Source organism: Petaurus breviceps, unplaced genomic scaffold, assembly GCF_028583685.1.
Source record: "Petaurus breviceps papuanus isolate PSGF00001 unplaced genomic scaffold, PetGlider_PUasm1.0 90925, whole genome shotgun sequence".
In the NCBI taxonomy this organism is placed as follows: domain Eukaryota; kingdom Metazoa; phylum Chordata; class Mammalia; order Diprotodontia; family Petauridae; genus Petaurus; species Petaurus breviceps.
This window is the reverse complement of record NW_027187380.1, coordinates 28,216,207-28,238,159: the sequence shown is the minus strand read 5'-3', so window position 1 is coordinate 28,238,159 and position 21,953 is coordinate 28,216,207. Positions and strand designations below refer to the sequence as shown.

Here is a 21,953-nt window from a genome sequence, read left to right as displayed (position 1 = left end):
CTTTCTCCTGTTGCCCTTATGCTAAACAGTCTTTACTGCTCAGCCTAGATATCTCCACTCCTTACCTCTGGCCAGACCCTTGAAATCTCTTTCTGGTTGTGAGATAGGTCCTAATTTTGTACAAGTTCCTCAGGGCATGAGCAAATTCCTCACCCAATTGAAAAAGAATTTCCTTAAAACTTCAATGCAATTCATCCAATGACTTCTAAGAGCTTTTCACACTTGACCTGAAGTCTAGAACTGATTGAGATTTGTTTTCCCCTCATAAATGTATCAATATGGTCAAAATATGTTCTCATCTGATAAATATGTTAGAGCTAAAGGACTCCCCCAGTTTTGATATTCGTTGTCCTCATAAAATCTACTGGAGTGTGTTTGGAAAAGCCAATGGTTCCAAATCCTAGATAATTCTTTAGTGACTTGGAGAGAATACATTATTTTAAGACCTTCCCCAATGTTATGTACTAAAGAATCTCAGGAAAAGTGTATGTGGAACAATTGGTAATATGGTATTTTGTATTCTTCCCTCTCCAGGAGAGTTAAATGTTCATTATAGTAGGAGAAAAAACTCTGATCTCTAGTTCTGATCTTGTGATAACTTCTTCTTTTCCCCAGGAAAGAAAAGAGAAATCCCAGGGTATTTAATGACTTATGTCAGTCAGTCCAAACCTTGCCAAAATTATTATAGGCTATAAGATAAATAAAGTAGTAAGATTATTTGCATATAGTCAACATACTATATAATACAGACACAATGCTAATACAAATTAAAGCAAATAAACATAAAATAGGAAAAAATAAAACAAGAGCATGCAGCAATTAGCATATGGGTATCAATGAACATGTGTAATTATATATAAGGCATATTGGTATATATATACATATATATATACATATATATACAAACACACACACACACACACACACACATATATATATATATATATGGCATTGGTAAGAATTGGCATTACTGTTTGGTTACTTATGAAATTGTCTCCCCAGTTATTTTGGTCATAGGTAGAATAGTCCTTGCTCTTCTGTGACCTGCTGACCAATTTGTCCCACACTAATGCTGTTGATAGATAATCATGATCCTCATCAGAACAATAGTCCTGTCTCCCTATACCTGAACTTGTAGAAAGCCTAGGCTGTCTTAGTTCTTGGGAGTACAATATGTAAAGCCTTCACTTGAAATGTCTCTTTCTGGGTCAGGCAGACTTTGTACTTATGAGTTAAAATTGTAGCAAGGTGGTAAACTTCCTTTCATTTTTCTATCAGCCCAGATACAGACAGGTTTTAGGTGTTTAGAATCTCTTCAGAAACTCCAAAACACAAATCATTAGATAGGTATGGTCCACACCCAAATATCAGCAAATAAAGTGGCTTTATTCTGGGTTGAGTTCTATGTATGTACACATATTGCCACATGTTGCCCCCACTAAGACTTTTGTTCTTGTCTCAGTGTACCTAACATGTTTATCAGTATATGAATGAAATTTTCAGTTTATCAGTCTCTTAGAGAGTAGTAAAATATTTTTCTAGATGTCTTAATGCCAACCAAAGCTAACGCTTCTTTGAGAAATATACTGTACTGCCTTTGCATTTGTCCAAATGGATCCTGGCATATTTGAACAATCATAGAAATTTGATAGTTCCTGCTTGGGTATGCCTACAACGGTGTGATCAATTCCAACAAAAATCAGCTCTATCTCCTTCCAGAGATGAAATTCAATACAGACAAGTTCTAAAGGTTTGCTGGTACTACTATTAAATGTACAACACAAATTAGTTGTACTTTCTTTGCATACAACAGGCACTTCTTGGTGACATCTCTTGCCATCTTTAATGGCAAGCAAAATAGATATTTTTTTTGCTGTTTTTCTGGATTGAGTTTTAGCTAATCAAGTGCCTTTGAGCCTCACCTTTGATTGTAACAAGAGGCTTTGATTGGAAACAGTATACATTGTATTGCCCTTAATAAGCCTAAGGGAGTTTGAAGATCTTCCTTGCCCTTAATAGGCAAAATGTAATCACATGGGAGCCCACTGTGGGAGTAGTTTGCTGAAAGGGTGCAACAGGAAGGGTGAAACAGAAAGGAGAAGAGCAGATAAGAGCAGGAGCAGAGCTGGGAGCAGGCAGAACTGAGAGAGAGAATGTTTGTGATGTTGGTACTCTGTTGTTCTGTGTTGATTCCTCAGACAGAAGCCCTGTCTGTTGTTCTATATTGATTTCTCAGACAGAAGTCTTGTCTGTTGTTCTGTGTTGATTTCTCAGACAGAAGTCTTGCCTGTTGCTCTGTGTTGATTTCTCAGATAGAAACCTTAACTGTTGTTCTGTGTTGATTTCTCAGACAGAATCCCTGTCTGTTGTCCTGTATTGGTTCCTCAGAAAAAAAGTGAATTGAGATGATAGTACTGATAATATGTGCAAATATTGTTGTAGCCCTGTTAAGCTTTGTTTTCTCAGAAGCAGAAACTATGGAGAGCTTGGAGTGGAGCAGTCCCTGTGAACTGAGACATGGAAAAGGAGCAGAGAGCTGCCAAAGTGTGAATCCAGGCAAGAGTTGGGAGCAGTGAGCCCATGGAGGAGCCAGAGGAGGAGCAGAGGGGTTTGGAAGCCAGTCACAAGTCAAGATGAAAAAGAACTTTACTTTGGATACTCTGTATTGATGAGATTTGTAACTTACTGTGAGATGGTATTTGTACTTTCTGCTACCCTTAAGAATGATTGGCTTAAGGGTGGTTGGAAGCCATTCTCTAGTCAAGATGAAAGAGGACTTTACTTTGGATACTCTGTATTGATTGAGGAGATTATAATTTACTGTGACCAAGGGGTGGATGGTGTTTGTATTTTCTGCTACTCCTTAAAGATGACTATAAGATATAGTGAATGATATGTTTTGTGGCCACCTTAGTAATAAGTTGTTATGTTATGTTGTTATCAATGTTATGCTTTAGTTTCTTGAATGTTATGCTTGTTTATTACTAAATAAATAAAGAGTTCATTGTACTATGCAATTATACCCTTAAAGTTATTCATAGCAGCATTCCTCAGGAAAGCTGCCGTGATTGACTTTACACCACCAAAAGCCAGTAAAAATCTGTTTGTTACTAGCTCTAGGGTACTTTCTTGACCCATATATTCAAAATCATCATATAGTGGGGTCACAGAGCAATATGAATTGGGTAATACCAGTTACTCTCTGTCATTAAGTATGAGATCAGTAACAGTCTTATGTACTGCAGCACTTCTTAAGCTGTGGGTTGTGGCACCATATGAGGTCCTGTAACTGAATGTGGGAGTCATGAAAAATCTGGCAACAGTAAAAGGTTTCTGAATGTGTAGTGACCAAAAATTAATTCAAAATCAAACATGTAATAAATCCAAGGTGTTTCTGCCAGTACTTACCCAAGTTGCATCATACAACTTCACTGCAGCCTTGGTTCTGAACACACAGCATACACATTTTGCACCACACATGCCATCACACCATGCAACGTCAATGTACACTGCCAGAAACATCTCAGCTCAGATTTGAGACTATTGTATGTTACAAATTGCAATGTTTTACTGTACATACAAAGTTTTCTGCTCTTATAGAAACATAATAGTTTAATTATAGAAAAGAAAGACTTTTAATATTTTCCTACCATGATTCCTTAGCATGTAAATATTAAATTGGTTTATCTTTGGATTGTCTTATGTTAGAATGTTTTATTTTTAAAATTGCTATTATCTTCTTCTTTTACAGAAACATTAAGTGTTTAATTGCAGCTAGTAAAGACAAAAAACTTTTAATAATATTTGTCCACCATCACTACTGTATGTGTATGTAAGTGTGAACATCAGTTTTTTAAATTAAACACAAATGTAATTTCATACACTAAAGCTAGTATATATTTGAGAAATTATTAGCAATATTTATTTATATTTTAGGACAAAAGTATTTTTCAGTTGTGGATAAGTGGCTAAATTTAGATGAAGAGGTAAAAGTACTGATGACAGTGCAACAGAATCTTTGCTATCAAGTTGTAATACACCTAACTTGACAAGAAAAGTAAAAGTCAAATCATTTTTGCAATATGGATTTAAAAACTTCTTGTTTAATTTGTAATGAAATTTTTACTTCAGAGAGTATGAAACCAGCCAAACTAAAATGATATCTTAATACCAAGCATTCAGCATACTGCAGTAAACCAAAGGAACATTTTTAAACACCTTTTAAATCTTCAAATAAATAAAAACAGTGTTTTGAAAAAATTGTTGCTGTCAATGAAAAGTATTGACTGGTATCTTACAAAACTTCTTACATAATTGCAAAAACTAAAAAGCCCTATGCAATAGGAGAAGATCTTATATTAACTGCTGCTATTAAAATGTCAGAAATAGTTTATGGGAAAATGTATGGGGATAAAATTTGTAAAATTTCTTTATCAAATGATATTGTTTCCAAAAGTATTTCTGAAATTAGTAATGACCAATTCCAGCAGCTTATTTCCAGGCTTAAGCAAAGCCCAAAGTTTGCAATTCAGTTAGATGAAACAGCCAATATTTCTAGTATGGCACAGTTACTTTTTGTAAGACATGTTTACAAAGAAAACATACAGAAGGAATTGTTGTTTTGTTGCCCTTTGGAAGGGCACACCAGAGGACAAGATATATATCTTAAAGCCAATGAATTTTTCACAGATGAAGGTTTACAGTGGAAAAATCATGTTGGAGTCTATACAGATGGTGTTAGAGAAATGATGAGTAAGAATGTTGGATTTGCAGCAAAAGTTAAAGCTGGTGGCAATCAACATATCACTTTTACTCACTACATGATCCATCAGGAGGCACTTGTAGCTAAAAAAAAAAAACAAACAAACCATATCACCAGAGTTAGATGTTATGCTTCACAAATACTATCAAAATTATTAATTTCATTAAAATCCATGCCCTTAACAGTTGTTTGTTTTCAAACCTTTGCAAAGACATGGACTCCAATTGCATGCAGAGGTGAGGTGTCTCTCAAGAGGGTGAAGTTTAAACAGATTGTTAAAACTGAAAAATGAAGTTATTTTATTTTTGACTGAGCAGAAATCCAATCTTGTTCATTTTTTCATAATGATTTATGGTTTTCAAAACTGTTACTTGTTGAATTTTTTAATTCAATGATTTAAACATGTCACTTCAAGGAAAAAATTTTAATATATTTATGTTAAAAGATAAAATTGAAAGTTTTACTTTAAAAAGTTAACATATGGAAAAATAGTGCAGAAACTGGTTCTTTAGAAATGTTTACAGTTACAGATGATTTTATAACTGAAAATAACCTTTCTAAAGATTTAATTGTAAGAGTTATAACTGATCATCCGAAGTGCCTGGAAGCACAGTTTCAGAAATACTTCCCTTCAAGTTTTGATTCTAAAAATCTAAGTGGGGTTCATAAGCCATACTCAATTGAAATAAAAAACATCAATCATCTGCCATTAAAAGTTCAAGAAGAATGGGGTGGCTAGGTGGTGCAGTTAATAGAGCTGGAGTTAGGAGGACCTGAGTTCAAATCTAGGTGCAGACATTTAACACAAAAACTAGCCGTGTGACCTTGGGCAAGTCACTTAAGCCCAACTGCCCTCCAAAAAGCAAAAAATAAAAAGTAAGGAGAATTTGCAGAGTTGTCAAGCAACACAGGTTTAAAACTTGAGTTTCCTTAAAAAGTCATTAAATGAATTTTAACTTGGGATTAGGACAGAATTTCCAACAATTTCTGAAATGGCCCTAAACATACTTCTGCCATTTTGTATTATGTATTTATATGAAACGACATTCTCAACATTGACAATTATAAAATCAAAATATCAATCAACTCTAAAAAACTTTATAGGTGCTCTATATCCTGCAGTATCAATTATTCCACCAAGATTTAATTCTTTTTTCTTTCATCTGAATGCCTGGTTGTGGGATCTGCTTTATTGGCTTGGGATCAGCCATCAGATGCAGTTAAAAAAAATACAGTTGGGAGAGGGATGGGGTGCAGAAATGAGGCAATCTGTTATTGAGTTCAGTGGTAGCCATCAGCAGAGGAGTTAACAGTGAACAGGTGGGCTGGCTTCAAGCTGTTTCCTTCTCAAAGGTCCTAACATAGACTGCGCTGCCATGGGTTAGTGTCAGAATGAGCTTCCCATCCTGGAGCTCCCGAACAAGTGTGGTCTCCTGCGCATTCCACTTCTGGACATGGATAAGTTTGCCTCCATCCAGTGTGGCGAGAGACTTAACTTTTCTGTCATCAGCTGTTGTCTCATCAAACTCTACTCCGAGCTTGAAGGAGATCTCAGTGTTCTTGAAAGTGCTCTGAGTCTTGATAGTGATGGTGTCCCCACTGACCTCAATGTTGGTGGTGGGCTTGGTCATGCTAGCCACCTGCCTTGTGGCAAAGCCAACACCAATGGACTTCATGTAGTCATTGAAGTTCTTGCTGTCAACCAGCTTCCAGGTGCCAGTGAAAGCATCTGCCATGGTGCTAGTCTAGAGGAGGCGAGGCTGGGCTGGGCTGGGAATGCGTTGGGAGGTGCTGGATCTGTATCCACTGGGCTGCAAAGATTTAATTCTTTATGTAAAAATAAACAAGCAAATCCATCTCATTAGTATGAAAATTTGCTTTCATCTTTAATAAGTGTAAAAATTATATGTATACCAGAGAATTGTTTTAAAATAAATATCTTTATGATTTATTACCAGTAAATTTTTTATTTGTATACCTATTTTATATACCTATATACTCAGAGTCATGTAAAAATTTCTCAGGCAAATTGGGGTCACAAGTAAGAAAAAGTTCAAGAAGGCCTGTTATATAGTACTATGTTACACAGCCTCAAGTTATGCCATTATATAGACAAAAAAAAAATACCTTCAGGGGATTGGGATTTGAGTCCTTCAACTTTACTACCTCACTTCGTGACTTGTATTACTTCACACAGTCCTTTGTCACTCATGTGCTTTCTTTATCAATCATCACAAAATAAACTGAGGAAAAACGGGTTAGTTTATTGAAGCAACTTTCTGTAATGAAAATGGGAATTTGAACATCTTCCCTGCCCCTTAATAGGCCTCAGGGGGGAATTTAAAGACCTTCCCCCTCTTTGAAAGTAATCTTTGCCCCCTAATAGGCTGAATGTAATCACATGGAGCCTGTGATGGGAGGAGTTTGCTAAAGGGTGGAGCAGAGCCACAGGAAGCTGGGGCAAGAGAGAGGAGCTCAGGCAAGGAGATAGAGAGGTTTGTGAGTAAATATTGATCTTATATTGGTTTGTAAGAAGGCTAAAGGATGCTGTGGCTCTCTGGTTGTTATGGTTTATTAACTTCTTTGCTACTTTGATGGAATCAGTTTACTGGTTTTGGGATTTGGTTTTCTGGTGTCTAAATAAATGTTTCAGTTCTGTTCTCTGTGTGGAGAGTTTGTTATATTTTGCAATCCAGCTACATGCAGAAATTATAATCACAGTCTTTATCATGATCTTTATCATGCTGTAAATATCTTATTGGCATTACACTTTCACATGCACTATTGGTATGCTGTCTTACTGAACTTTTGTTGCCACATGGCCTTCTGGGAAGGGCATTTACATCCATATTAATCTTCCCTCTCTGGTAATATACATTGCATTCATAGCTGACTAGTGCTGCCAGTCATCTCTGGCAAGCAGTATCCAACTTAGCATAAGTTAGACTGTTAGTGGTTTATTGTCAATCTATTCTTGTAGCTTCATACCATATATTTAGTCTTTTTATATTTCAGTAATCACACATCTCAATAAAAAGAACTCTAGCTTGTAAACAAGGTAATAGATTTTACTATTGTTCAGTCCTATGGTCAAAAATGCGGCTGATTTCATGTAATCTAGGGCTACATTCATATAACTCTAGGGTTACTCCCAGTCCCTCAAAACTATCATCTTTATGCATGTTGGATGGCTTGTTTGGATTAACATAGTCTAGTGTTGGCATCTGTTTGAGGCAGATGAACATGTCCCTCAGTATCCAAAGCATTATTTTTGGGTTTGAGACAACTTAGTGTTTTTAATCTTTTTTTAAAGTGAAACATAGAAAATTTTATTCAAATTCACAATATTTCAGGTTTTTTCTAGAACTAAATATTTTGTATAATATGTTTATTTAAGAGGGAATTCTTCACTATGTTCTTTTTCCAAAGAATTTTAGTAGAAACCAGAGTCTTCAGTAACCCAGTTAGAAGCCTCTTATCTACTATACTGATTAAGTTTTTTTCCAATTTTCATGGCTAGCATTTGGCTTCAAGAAAAAAGAAAGAAAAAGAAAGAAAAAAAGAAATTCTTTTCAATCACTTGCTGATAGGGTGAGACTGCATTGTTACCGATAACCACATGGCCTGACTTGGAGTCAAGCTTGACATCAAGCCTAGCATTTCTTTTTTTTTTTTTACTTAAAAAAATGCTTTACTAACTTCTCATTTATATCATTCGTTTCCACCAGATTTTGAGTTACAAATGTTCTTCACGCTTTTCCCCCACCCACCACCCCAAGATAGTAGTCCCACAGGATATCCCTTCCTCCAATCTGCTCTCTCCCATATTTTCTCCCATACCCCTTTCGACTTTTCCAGTGGATCTCAATGCCTCAGTGCCTATATATCTTATTTCCCAATTACATGTAAGATGGTATTAATGATAGTATATATATATATATATATATATATATATATATATATATATGTGTGTGTGTGTGTGTGTGTGTGTGTGTGTGTGTACGTATATATATTTGAATATTTTATTTTAAAACTTTCAATTCCAGATTCATTCCCTCCCTTCCCCATCACCCACCCCCACTGTGAAGACAAGCAGTTCAGTATAGGTTGTACATGTGTGGCTAATGCAAAACAATAACATAGTAGATATATTGTAAAACACTGACTATATTTCCCTCCCTCCCATCCCACCTACCACCCACTCCACTCTCCACCCTGATTCCATCCCTTTTCAAAAGTGGGTGCTTCCAGCTTCCCTCCCTCCCAGCCTGCCCTCTCTTCCATCATTCCCCCTCTCATCCCCTTCCCCTCCAATTCTCCTGGAGGGTGACATACCCTTTTTAGTGTGTATTTTACGACCTCCTCAAGCCAGATTCAATGACAATAAGATTGACCCATTCCCTTTTACCTTCCTATTCTTCCCCTCTGTTGTAACCATTTTCCCTTGCCTCTTCTATATGACATAGTTTACCCCAATCTGTCTCTCCCCATCTCCTCTCATTACATTCCTCTCACCTCTTAACATTTAAGTATCATTCCTTCCTGTTAAATTGGTCCTGTGCCCTCTATCTATGTATACCTCTAAATATATATACACACATTCACATATGTATTCATATGCCCATATACCCTCATATATAGACACACATATATATTTCTAATCCCTTCAACTACTAAGAAAAGTTTCATAAGTTACAATTACTGTTTTCCCATGTAGGAATGTTAATAGTTCAACTTTGATAAGTTCCTTATAATTTCTTTTCCCTGTTTACCTTCTCATGCTTCTCTTGCTTCTTATATCTGAATGTCAAACTTTCTATTCAACTCTGGTTTTTTCAGCAAGAATGCTTGAAAGTCATCTATTTCACTGAATGACCATATTTTTCCTTGAAACATGATACTCAGTTTTGCTGGGTAGGTGACTCTTGGTTTTAATGCCAGCTCCCTTGACCTCTGGAATATCACATTTCAAGCCCTTCGATCCCTCAGTGTAGAAGCTGCCAGATCCTGGGTTATCCTGATTGTGTTTCCACAATAATCAAATTTTTTCTTTCTAGCTGCTTGTAATATTCTCTCCTTAATCTGGGTATTCTGGAACCTGGATATAATATTCCTAGGAGTTTTCTTTTTAGGATCTTTTTCAGGAGGTGAATGGTGGATTCTTTCAACCTCTACTTTACCCTTTGGTTCTAAAACATCAGGGCAGTTTTCTTTGAGAACTTCCTGAAGGATGATTTCTAGGTTCTTACTTTGGTCATGGCTTTCAGGTAGTCCAATAATTTTTAAATTATCTCTCCTGGATCTATTTTCCAGGTCAGTGGTTTTTCCCATGAGATATTTCACATTGCCTTCTATTCTTTCATTTGTTTGGATCTGTTTAACAGCATCTTGATTTCTCATAAAGTCGTTAGCTTCCATTTGCTCCAAACTAATTCTGAAGCAATGATTCTCCTCATTGAGCTTTTGAGATTCTTTTTCCATCTGGCAAATTCGGCTTTTTAAGGCATTCTTCTCCTCATTGCCTTTTTGAGCCTCCTTTGCCATTTGAGTCAGTCTGTTTTTAAGGTATTATTTTCCTCAGTCAGGCTGTTGACTCTCATTTCATAATTTTCTTGCATCGTTCTCATTTCTCTTCCCAATTTTTCCTCCACTTCTCTTATCTGCTTCTTAAGGTCCTCTATGGCCTGTAGCCAGCTCGTATTTTTGTTTGAAGCTTTTGGTGCAGGAGTTCTGACTTCACTGTTTTCCTCCTGTTCCATGCCTTGCTCCTTCTTGTCCCCAAAATAGGAGTGTAATGTTGGAATCTTCTGTCTGCTTTGTTTCTTTTGCCTGCTCATTTTGCCACTCAATTACTTGACTTTTGGGCTTTTTTCCACAGTAGGACTCTGCCACCAGACAGGGGAGCTTTCGTCCCAAACGCTGGGGTTTTCTCAGCTGCCTGAGTATTAGATGGGTGCCCTCTCTGAGGTCTCCACATGCTCTGGCAAGCTGGACACATACCCCAGGACCTCCACCCTAGATTGCAATCCAGATCCAAGCAGGTTAAAGCAAGAGCAATTACCTCTCAGACTGGTGCTTGGTCCCCCTACACTCTGCAGGCCAGGAGCTGAAGCTGCCACGTGTCGCTGGCAGGCTGTGTTGGCATCTCAGTGGTTTCTCGCCCCAGGGTTAAAAGCCACGCACTCCCTCTTACTGGTCCCAAAGTCCAGACTGCACTGGCCTCTCACTTTGTCTTTCACATCTATGTGTTGATAAATCTGGAAACGGCCACAGCTGCTGCTGATCTGGAGTCCCTCTGGCAGGAAGCTGGTCAGGCCCACCCTGGGGCTAAAGCCTCATGGGCGTGGTGCTGGGCTCGGCTCCCAGAGCGCTGTGCTGGCTGATTCCTGATGGCCTGTCGGGCTGTCCTCAGCGGGAGGTTAGCTTCTCTGTGTCATTTTGTGGGTTCTGCAGCTCCAAAGTTTTTTTAGAGTCCCCTTTTTACATGGATTGGGGAGGGTGGAAGCCAGAGCCTCGGGAAGGTCATGCTTCTACTCCTCTATCTTGGCTCCCACCCCCAACTTTCAAGCCTAACATTTGTAATCAAATTGACAATCCATCTTTCAGCTTCTTCAGGAGTCATGTTCAACTTATCTGCCAACATGCTTATGCTGATACATTAATGAATGAGACAGAAATTCTCAAATATGAAGAGTCAAGCGTTTTCAATGAAATCTTCAAGGCAAGCCACCAGGAAAAAGTCATTCACAAGAACCAATTCATACTCTCTTAACTTTTTCTGGGCACCATCAAAGTCAAAGTTAACATACAAGCATTCAACAAACTCTGTTATAGGATCTTTGTTTGTGTAGAACTCCTGCTGAATAACTTTGTCTAGGTCTTTTAATACCTGTCTTTGTTTTTAAATATCTTTGTTTGTTATGACTGCAGTAATAAAATATAGGAGAATATGTGGACACATAGTTTGAATTGCATTAAGATAGTGTGGTTGGTAAAGAAAGAGATTGATAATGTTGTCTTGACCTTTTCGGTGGTTGAAGAATACAAATAGAGACCAATGAAACAGCCATGTTCTCTGCTGAAGGGACTAGAGTCTGACAGAATTATTATCTATGGTCTCTTTGAATCTTGTAAGGTCTTCCATGGCTGCATGCCAATTCTGCATTAAAATTTCAGATGCTAGTTTTCCCCACAATGAACTCATAGCATTTCTATAAGTTGAGAGAACCAACACTCTAAAAAAGTAGAGCTACTCGTTTGCTCCTGAATACTTTCCACATTCATATTAGAATTTTGCATATCTATAGAGTGTATCTAAATATTCTTGTCTAAAACCATGTTTGTCAGCCAGGGAGTCAAACAGCATCTGACCATCCCTGGTAGATTGCATTTGCCTTGTTGCTTCTGGATCTTCAAACATTTTGACACTTGGCTCAGTTTCTGTCTGCATCTGTTTTAGTTATAAAACAACAGTGGTTCTTTTCTCATGAAAAGCATGAGGAATGTCATCAGAATAAAGGTTTTTATAAACATCCATTGCAAAATCTACCATATTTGTATCACTAAGAAGGTCCAATTTTCCTTAAAGCAATTCCTTTTCATTATATATCTCTTTGACTGAGAGAAACTCGAGCAGCAGGAAGACCAATGGCAGTCCAAAAAGTGTACAATGGGAGTAATAAGATCATACTCTGCCATCTTGCCAGGGAAAAAGTGTTTTTTATCTTTCTGCTTCTGTGCCTTCTCAATCATGTATATGCATGTAAGGTTATTTAGCAACTCAGCAATAGCAACATAATTTTTTAAACAAACTTTCAATAATAATCACCAAATCCTAGATAAGGTGTTAGGTATCAAAGATTCCTCTGATGTGACCAAGCTAAAAATGGTTATTTCTTCTCTAGGTCAGTGTTCATATCTTGTTGAAATAAAATATGACCCACATACTTCACTGAGGTTCTACAGAGTCAACAATGGTCAATGGAAAACTTTTAGCCATCTTTCTCTAGCCACTCCAACATTTTCAGTAATCTTTCTTTATGTTGTTCCAAAGACAATGATTCTATCAAGGTATAACAACACCTGTAGTTCATGTCTCCAATTGCTTTTTTTTAGTCTGAAAAGCAGCAGGTGCCCCTGAAATGCTTTGTGGAATGCATTCAAACTGCTAAAATAACAACTAAGCACATGAAAGTAGTCATCTCTTTATCTGCTTCTACCATAGAGATCTATTAATGCAGGTCTGAAGTAAAAAATTGCTGGCTGCGGGGCGGAGTCAAGATGGTGGAGAAGAAGTAGGACCTTCCCCCTGCTTCGGCTTCCACCTTCCCCAATCCATGTAAAAAGGGGACTCAAAACAAACTTTGGAGTTGCAGAACCCACAAAATGACACAGAGAAGCTAACCTCCCACTGAGGACAGCCCAGCAACCCGGCAGGAATCAGCCAGCGCAGTGCTCTGGGAGCCGAGCCCAGCCCCACTCCAAGGATTTAGCCCCAGGGTGGGCCTGACCAGCCTCTGGCCAGAGGCACTCCAGATTTATCAACACATAGATGCTAAGGTCCAAGTGAGAGGTCAGTGCAGTCTGGACTTCGGGACCCAGTAAGTGGGAGTGTGTGGCTTTTGTGAGAAGCCGATGCTGGCACAGCCAGCCAGAGCCACATGGCAGCTTCAGCTCCTGGCCTGCAGGGTGTAGGGGGACCAAGCACCAGTCTGGGGGGAATTGCTCTTGTTTAACTTTCTTGAATCTGGATTACAGTCTAGGGTGGAGGTTCTGGGGTGTGTGTCCAGCTTGCCAGAGCATGTGGAGACCTCAAAGAGGGCACCCATCTAATACCTCCAGCAGCTGAGAAAACCCCATCATCAAAGCTCCCCTGTCTGGTGGCAGAGTCCTACAGTGGCAAAAAGCCCAGGGGTCAAGTGACTGAAGGGCGAAATGACCAGGCAAAGGAAACAAAGCAGACAGAAGATTCCAACATTACACTCCTATTTTGTGGGCAAAAGGGAGCAAAGCATGGAACAGGAGGAAGACAGTGAAGTCAGAACTCCTACACCAAAAGCTTCAAACAAAAATACAAGCTGGTTACAGGCCATAGAGGACCTTAAGAAGCAGATAAGAGAAGTGGAGGAAAAATTAGGAAGAGAAATGAAAAGGATGCAAGAAAATTATGAAATGAGAGTCAACAGCCTAACTGAGGAAAATCACACCTTAAAAAATAGACTAACTCAAATGGCAAAAGAGGCTCAAAAAGGCAATGAGAAGAATGCCTTAAAAAGCCGAATTTGCCAGATGGAAAAAGAATCTCAAAAGCTCAATGAGGAGAATCATTGCTTCAGAATTAGTTTGGAGCAAATGGAAGCTAACGACTTTATGAGAAATCAAGATGCTGTTAAACAGATCCAAACAAATGAAAGAATAGAAGGCAATGTGAAATATCTCATGGGAAAAACCACTGACCTGGAAAATAGATCCAGGAGAGATAATTTAAAAATTACTGGACTACCTGAAAGCCATGACCAAAGTAAGAACCTAGAAATCATCCTCCAGGAAGTTCTCAAAGAAAACTGCCCTGATGTTTTAGAACCAGAGGGCAAAATAGAGGTTGAAAGGATCCACCGATCACGTACTGAAAAAGATCCTAAAAAGAAAACTCCTAGGAATATTATAGCCAGGTTCCAGAATTCCCAGATTAAGGAGAGAATATTACAAGCAGCCAGGAAGAAACAATTTGAATATTGTGGAAACACAATCAGGATAATCCAGGATCTGGCAGCTTCTACACTGAGGGATCAAAGGCCTTGGAATGTGATATTCCGGAGGTCAAGGGAGCTGGGATTAAAACCAAGAGTCACCTACCCAGCAAAACTGAGTATCATGTTTCAGGGGAAAATATGGTCATTCAGTGGAATAGATGACTTTCAAGCATTCTTGCTGAAAAAAACCAGAGTTGAATAGAAAATTTGACATTCAGATATAAGAAGCATGAGAAGGTAAACAGGGAAAAGAAATCATAAGGAACGTATCAGAGTTGAACTATTTACATTCCTACATGGAAAAACAATAATTGTAACTTATGAAACTTTTCTCAGTAGTTGAAGGGAATAGAAATATATATATGTGTGTGTGTGTGTCTATATATGAGGGTATATGGGCATATGAATACATATGTTAATGTGTGTATATATGTTTACAGGTATACATAGAGGGCACAGGACCAATTTTACAGGAAGAGATGATACTTAAAAGGCGAAGTTAAGATGTGAGAGGAATATAATGAGAGGAGATGGGGGCTGTTTGGTGATATTGCGTGTTTGGACTCTGGGCACAGGAAATGCAGCGGAGTAGACTGGAAGGAGTCTGGAATATCATCTGGCACATAGTAGGAGCTTAATAAATGCTTGTTGTTTGAATGTGCCATTTGAATCACCAGAATCTCTGGGTAGTTTTCGTTTATGTGTTTGTCAACACACAGCAAGATATTTAATTATTAGGATTTTTCCCCTTTTCAGGTGGGGTACTAATACTGATTAGAACCAGTATATGCCTGATGTTTCATTACACTAGCCACATTTAGTCTGTTGTGAATGAATGAATGAATGATAGCTAGATGGGGAGAAAGAATGACAGAAATGAAGAAATGGAAATGGAGACAGAATGGGGCAAACTATCTCATATAGAAGAGGCAAGGGAAAATGGTTACAATGGAGGGGAAGAATAGGAAGGCAAAAGGGAATGGGTCAACCTTTTTCCCATTGAATTTGGCTTGAGGAGGGAATGAAAAACACACTAAATAGGGTATCTCATCTTCCAGGAGAGTAGGGGGGGAAGGGGATGAGAGGGGGGGTGATGGAAGAGAGGGCAGGCTTGGGGGGGAGGGAAGTTGGAAGCACCTACTTTTGAAAAGGGACGGAATCAAAGTAGAGAATAGAACAAGTGGGAGGTGGGATAGGAGGGAGGGAATTATAGTCAGTCTTTTTCAATATATCTACTATGTTATTGTTTTGCATTAGCCACACATGTACAACCTATACTGAAATGCTTATCTTCCCAGTAAGGGTGTGTGACAAGGGAGGAAGGGAATGAGTGTAGAATTCAAAGTTTTAAAATTAAATACTAATATATATATATATATATATATATACATATATATATATACTATTATTAATACTATTTTACATGTAATTGGGAAATAAGATATACATCCACTGGGGCATAGAGATCCACTGGAAAAGTCAAAAGGGGTATGGGAGAAAATAGAACAGTGATTAGCAGGAGAACTGGGTTTTTAAATATAAGTCATTACAGACCACCTGAACTTCTTTACTAACTTCAGAGACAAAGAACCATGTCTAAAACAGTTACAGGACAAAATCTATTAAATAGAATCAATAAGAAATTATATAGAATCAATTTAATCAATTGCTAGAAGAGCAATTCACCTGTGTTCTGGGATAGCAGTCCTGGAGATGAAAGTGAAACCTTTCCAACTTTTCCTTAAAGCCTCAATCCAAGTCCTCCCTTCTGTTTATTTCATACCTTAATTCTCCCACCTTCTAAAAATGATGGCTAAAGAGATGGGTGGAAATTGCTTTACCTATGATGCTTTGTCGTATTTATTCAAATTTACCCTTGACATTTTTAGCAAGGCATAGGGATACAGACTTATTATATATTAAAGAGAAACTTGCTCAGTTTCTGTAAAATAAATGTCATTCCTGTCATTGGTTGTTGTCCTTTGTTCTCGAAGAGGACCAAAAATGACATCTCCACGCTAAAGTCAAGTTTCAATGTGTCCAACTGTGGCTGATCAGAGCAATACAAGTTTGGAATGCTCTACCACAGATCAAGGATCATCAAATCAATCCATATCCGAACCTAATTGAATTTATCTAGGAAATTATGAGCCAACTCTGGTTAAAGACCTCCAGTGATGTAGAACACATTAACTCCTTTTTTTTTTTAATCTTCTGTGCATTTAAAGCATGTTTTCATGATTCTCTTTTTTTTTCATCATGGAAGTGAGATTGGAAAGGACTTGGCTTCCTCCAGCAAGGATGTGGCATGGAGGTATGGACCTTGATAAAATAAGGCAAAAGTTCAAGGACTAGGGAACCCAGAAGCAAGTTCTCCAAGGTTCCAGTAGGAAGAGCTGAGGATGATGGCTATAATGGCAGGTATAGTACAGTTCCTTGAAAAAAAAAAAAGCTGGGGCGGCCACGTAGCACAGCGAGTAAGAGCACCGGCTCCAGTGTTGAGAAGACCTGGAGATCGAATCCCGGGCTCAGACACTTAGCACCCACCCAGAAACACCTGGCCATGTAACCTTGAGCAAGTTACTTAACCCCAATTGCTTAGGGGCGGCCAGGTGGCTCATCAGGATGACCTGGATCAAATCCGGGCTCAGATACTCAGTGCCACACCCAGAAATAACTGGCCGTGTAACCTTGAGCAAGTTACTTAACCCCGATTGCTTTAAAAAAATTAAAAAAAATTAAAAAGCTGGCATTTGGTAAATGCTGTATAAATTTAACATAAACTGAACAGAGGCTGAATATGTTCCATTTTGGAGACCCATCAGCAATCCTTCACTAGTGGTGTTTTGTCCCCTCCCAGATAAAGCTACGAACATCAGAAATTAGCTCCCTTAAAAAAATATATTAAGTCCTTTCTAAGATATTCAATTCAGTTCACCTGAAAGCAACCAAGAGTTAGGGTTAAGGTTAGCATTTTGAACAGAAACATTTTTATTACCAAAAAAAAAAAGATAAAAAATACATGGGAGTCAGACCCCAGTCTAGTAGCATGGAACAACCAGGAATAATGAAGTTCTTGCAGTATGAGTGGGATTTGGGGGTGTGTGCTGCAACCAACTAGCTATAGAGAGCTGATTATTAAATTTTCAGTGTGACTATTACACCTTAGAAATTGGCAAACTACAAATCAGAGCTTGATTTATTGTTTTTTCTAGACTTAAGAACATAATGGAAAAATATTAATAATGAAGATTAAATTTAAAAGTGTGGCAGTCTGTATACATTTCCCCCAAAGGGTCAGTTATTAAACATTCACCACCACACCCCTGGTAGGTTTGTAATTTTTTAGGAAAAGCCTACAGCAATGTTCCTTCTTGTCCCTGGTCCTCCCTGTTTACTCTGGCTTCTCTTTGCTCTCTCACTTGACTCATACCAAGATCTTAGAGAGGTCAAGTAATTCCTCTGCATGTTCACTGGCTTGGGGGAATGGTCCTGGTTTAGGAGATACTGCATCTGCCCCAGGACTGTGTCTGTTCTCCCTTCTGTTTCTAGTCCACAGGATTCTGAGATATGTGGTCCTTGAACACCTTCTATTAATGCATACATCTTTTTACCTTGAAAGACTTGAGTGAGAGAGATTGGATGAATGGTGCTACCAGTGAGAAAAAATAGTAATGTCAGAAGGAGGGCTGCCTCATGAAACCCAAAGGGATGAGAAATAAAGTGTTTGTACCGAGCTAATAATTCACATAATGATAATAAAGATGGAGTCAGAGGAGAGAGAGATTCCTTTTTCATTTTCAATTTACTTTTTAAAAATAGATTTTTATTAATATCTTTTGTTTTTATACCACCTAAATTTTGTCATATATCTCTCCCCCACAAACCTTCCACAATGTCATCCCATATAGCACAGAATATTTTTTCCAAGAAAAAAAAGTAGCAGAAGAAAAACACTCAGTGAAACCAGTAAATATATTGAAAAAATAATGAAAATACATGCAATGTTCTGTGCCCATAAACTTCTGATATCCTCATTTTCATTTTCAACCAAACTGTGGTACATAAATGTAAAGAAATATTATTGTGCCATAAGAAATGACGAATAAAATAAATTCAGAGAAGCATGGGAAGACATATGAACTGACACAGAGTGAAATAAGGACAACAACAATAACAAAAATGACCATAATAATATAAATAAGAACAAAAAGCCCACCAAAACTGAATGTTATATAATATAACGACCCAGTTTGACCCTAGAGAAGAGCTAAGAAAATTCTGAGGTGGAGTAAAATCCATGTGGAACATTGTATCTGTCAAACTTTGTTGATGAATTTGGTTTTGCTAAACTGCTTTTTTCCCCCTTTGTAAAAATTCTTTGTTACAAAGTCAAGGGAAGGAAAAAGGGATGTATTCAGAAATGAAAGTGATGTAAAAACAAAATAAATTTAAAAATTCTTAAAAGACTAGTAAATATCAATAAAATTAATTTATTGTACTGCAATATATCTGGGAAGGAATAAAAGCAGTTTGAGCAACCTAGGTCTTAACATTTTAAAAAGATTAGGACACTAAGAGAAAATGGACAATAAACATAAATCTATAATCAATAGGACAAAACAAGCTTCTTGTTCCATCTTGGGTTTAGCTATCTATTTATGAAGTTGTCTATTTGTGGGAAATGTTTTCCCCTGGAGATTCTCAGTGAAAATAGATCTGTCTGAGGCCACTGTCCACATTATTAAGCTTAGTCTGCTTATGCTGCGATGGACCTTTCCATCTTGTTTCTAGGGCAGATTAGGAGAATTATTTCTCCTAGATCTCCTGGAAGATGCATTTTAGTGCCATTTGTAGATATTTCAATCCAATCCAATAAACATTTATTAAGTGCCTACATGCACCAGGCACTGTTAAAGAAAGACAGTTGCTGCTGTCAGCAAATTTACAATTTCAAGAGGAAAACAGCACACAAGAGGAGGCAGGAAAGCTGGAGGGGGAATGGAACAGAACATCAGGCATAGCTGGCACAAGGGCATATTTTTCTATTGAGATGAAGCAAAGCAGGACAGCAAATATAAAGTGGAGTGATCTGAGGGTCCAGTTTCTGCCCTCAAAAACTAATGCATTGAGAGGAGTTTGGTCCTCTACTCTCCAGCCCTCCAAACAGAGGGACTAGAGACTGAGGGAGGTGGAGTCAAGCAAGGTTTGAGTTAACAGTTATTGATGAGCTTATCCTGGGAGAGGCATCCTGTTCCATGGTTTGAGGTTATTTTACATTCTCTATGTAATGCTGTTCAAACCTGCAATAATAATATTTAGTATAATTCAGTAATGCCTAAAAAAATTAATTCCATTGAGTTTCCATTGATTAGCTGATGTGTTGAAGGCGAGTACATCAGGTCATGTGAGAGAATTGAAACAGCAAATGGTAGGGGAATTGAATGAACTGCACTGACTCCATCTTGGGACTTAATTCTGAATCTAACTCAATTCCCTTTCTGTTCAATTATGGGTCTAATCCAATTTCTGTTTTGATGAAAAAAACAGAGTTGAATAGAAAATTTGTATTTTCTTTACCATTAGCATTCCATAGCATAGTATATGTCCAAAAAACATTAAGATAAGAAAAAGTCCCATTACTCAAGTTAAAGCCTCAAGTTAAGGGTCTCATCCTTAAGGACCATAATATAAGCCTTGTCTGGCTTTGTTGATATAAGGAGAGGTATTTTCCAAGCTCACTCAGAGAGCAAAGACAAAACAGGGTCTATTTGGAATTTATGATCTCAGGATGTCTCTGTTTTCCTTCTGAATGATGTCCCAAGATAAGGGGAAATCCCATTTTCAGCCTTATCTGGTCTCTGGAGTTGCTGACATAGGGAAATGCCTTTTTAAAGCAACGCAAAGCAATTTGTTTGGTTAATTCAGACTTTGGTCAAAAATATGATATTTAATGATTATAAATATTTATATGGATAAGCATCTATGGATATTAAAATGGAACTGAAGGAGGTTCAGAGCTTTGCTTTACCTTTTTCAATCTTCTTCTCTGTTATTTACAGAACCATATATAAAATGATTTTAGAATGAATACCTTCATTTGCCTTTTCATTATTGTTTCCAATGATGCAATAGCAGAGATTTTAAGGTTACTATTATAATTATAGCTATCATGAGTCCTTTAAGCATATATGTTTTATACATTAACAAACATTTGGAAGCTAACCACCTATATTCTTGTTCTCAAGTGGAAATAGTCTAATCTTGTTGCTTTTTAAAAAGCAACGTTTAAAGAACTAGAGGTTTTGTATCTTCATCATTTCCCCACTTTGAGAATATATTTTATCCTCATATCATGAGAAGAGAAGGGTTATTTAGGAAGAAAGAATGTGAAACTTTAATGACATTATCTACGAATATATACAAGTGATCATGGAAATTAAAAATCTAAGAACCAATTTGTCCTAGTTGCTTAGGTTAGGAAATTGAGAAAAATGGTCACAAATTAAGAACAGTAAAAACAAAAGCAATAGGGTCCTTTATGACTACATCCATTATAGTAGGCTTAGTGATGGAAGGTGATTATAACAGTAAGATTATATAAAACGTTTCCAGTTCTCCTGTCACAGTCAGAGAAATCTGCTATAAAAGGAAGGACATGGTTCTACAAAAACTCCCTCATCTCTATTTGACTTCAGGTAAAAGCAACAAAATGCTTTTGGAACAGCCAATCATGCACAAAATTTTACTTGAGTCTAAGGGTCTCCTAGCCAGGCTCATGATCACCCAGGTGGGAAACTTTCCTGTTCATAAAGAGAATAGTATAATGGGGAAACTGAATCTGTTTTGTGGAAAAAAAAACTTTAATTGTGGGAACTGTAAGAAAACTTTATTGCATTGTTTGAACCTATCCCTGTGTGGCTGGGAAACTGGATTACCTCTACCTGCTATTTAATTAAGGTCCTTAATTAAGGACCTATGTTATGCTAATCAGAAACCCAATAATATCTAAACTCCTAGGAATACTATAGCCAGGTTCCAAAGTTCCCAGATCAAGGAGAAAATATTATAAGCAGCCAGGAAGAAACAATTTGAATACTGTGGGAGCACAATCAGGCTAACACAGGATCTGGAAGCTTCTACACTGAGGGATCGAAGGGCTTGGAATATGATATTCCAGAGGTCAAAGGAGCTGGGATTAAAACCAAGAATCATCTATCCAGAAAAACTGAGTATCATGTTTCAGGGGAAAATATGGTCATTCAGTGGAATAGAGGTCTTTCAAGCATTCTTGATAATTATATCTAAAGATTGATACAGGTAGTTTTCTCACAATTATACACCTCATATAACTCATGGGCCTTATCTGAAGAATGGCCCTTGTACTGGTCAATCACTTGTTTCTATTTTCCTACAATTGAACAATAGCAACTAAGAGG

The 21,953-nt window shown here is 37.6% G+C and overlaps 2 pseudogenes; both read right to left on the bottom strand.

Annotated features, from left to right (window-relative positions):
* Positions 1–6,093: 6,093 nt before the first annotated feature.
* Positions 6,094–6,498, bottom strand: LOC138152309 (fatty acid-binding protein, heart pseudogene; annotated as a pseudogene).
* Positions 6,499–11,331: 4,833 nt separating this feature from the next.
* Positions 11,332–12,460, bottom strand: LOC138152308 (eukaryotic translation initiation factor 3 subunit E-like; annotated as a pseudogene).
* Between the last annotated feature and the right edge of the window lie 9,493 nt (positions 12,461–21,953).